The sequence below is a fragment of the Lucilia cuprina genome, chromosome 3 (assembly GCF_022045245.1).
Source record: "Lucilia cuprina isolate Lc7/37 chromosome 3, ASM2204524v1, whole genome shotgun sequence".
Classification (NCBI taxonomy): Eukaryota; Metazoa; Arthropoda; class Insecta; order Diptera; family Calliphoridae; genus Lucilia; species Lucilia cuprina.
In genome coordinates, this window is record NC_060951.1 from 60360233 (window position 1) to 60361498 (window position 1266).

The 1266-nt window shown below is 40.2% G+C and overlaps 1 protein-coding gene across 1 annotated transcript in view; it reads left to right on the top strand.

Annotated features, from left to right (window-relative positions):
* The window catches only part of LOC111676011 (neuronal acetylcholine receptor subunit alpha-7), a 257859-nt gene that overhangs the window by 164640 nt on the left and 91953 nt on the right, over positions 1-1266 (top strand). The window lies entirely within an intron of this gene.

A 1266-nucleotide genomic window follows, 5' to 3' on the forward strand; every position in this document is an offset into this window, starting at 1 on the left:
ATAGTGTTGTAGTATTTTTAACCTCTAGGTCTGTTGGATCAAAAGTACGTGGAGTTGGCCAAAATGATCTATGAAGTTTTAGCCAGGTGGGCCCATGCCACCACAATTCTTTATCTGCCAGTTCCTGGGGGGAGCAGCCACGTGTTCCTATATCTGCGGGATTTTCTTCGGTTTTTACATGCTTCCAGTGACGAGTACTTGCAATGTTGACGATCTGGGCCACACGATTTGCAACAAAAGTTTTCAATGTATTAGGTGGTTTCTGCAACCAGCCTAATACTATAGACGAATCTGTCCACAAAAATAAGTCATAGGTGAACTGGCAGTTCGTACCTAAGCATTGTATTAACTTAGCAAGCAATAAAGCTCCACACAATTCGAGCTTCGGAATCGTAGTCCTCTTAATTGGAGCTACCTTTGTTTTTGCAACTAACAATTTGCAATCAATTTGTCCTTCTAAGCTTTCTGTTCTGATGTACACAGAACCGCAATAAGCCTTCTCTGAGGCATCACAAAAGCCATGTATCTCTATGCGATACTGTGGTGAGAAACCTACCCATCTAGGAATCTTAATGTTTGTTATAAATGGCAGATTCTTCAAAAATGAATTCCATTGTGTAAGTATGAGTGGAGATACCCCTTCATCCCAATCGGATTTTTCCTCCCATAACTCTTGCATTAGTATTTTAGCAATTATGACTATTGGGCCAAGCCAACCTAGAGGGTCAAATAATCTTGCTATTACCGACAAAATTCTTCTTTTTGTAGTGGAGGGGGTAATTTCAATTGTATCAACAACATAATAAAATGAATCCGATATCGCATTCCATCGTATTCCAAGGGTTTTTATCGTGCTGGAAGCAGCAAGTTTCAAAAAATCTTCGTCTAGAAGATCCTCCCGGGGCAAGTCCTCGAGAAGAGACTGATCATTTGCAGTCATTTTCTTTAATGGAAATTTTGCTGATTTTAAAGCCTTTGAAAGCTCGCCTTGTTTGAGCTTGGCTTCTTCAAGTGTGTGCCCACCGGACAAAATATCATCCACGTATACTTCATTTTTCAAAATAGCGGATGCCGTGGGATACAATACTTTGCAATCTTTACTTAGCTCTAGTAGAGTCCTGATTGCCAAAAAAGGTGCGCTATTCACCCCAAAGGTCACAGTATTCAATTGGAACGAATTCACATAACCGTCTGCTGTGTTACGGAATAGAATTCGTTGGTATGGACGATCTGCTTCATGAATCAAAATCTGTCTGTACATTTTTT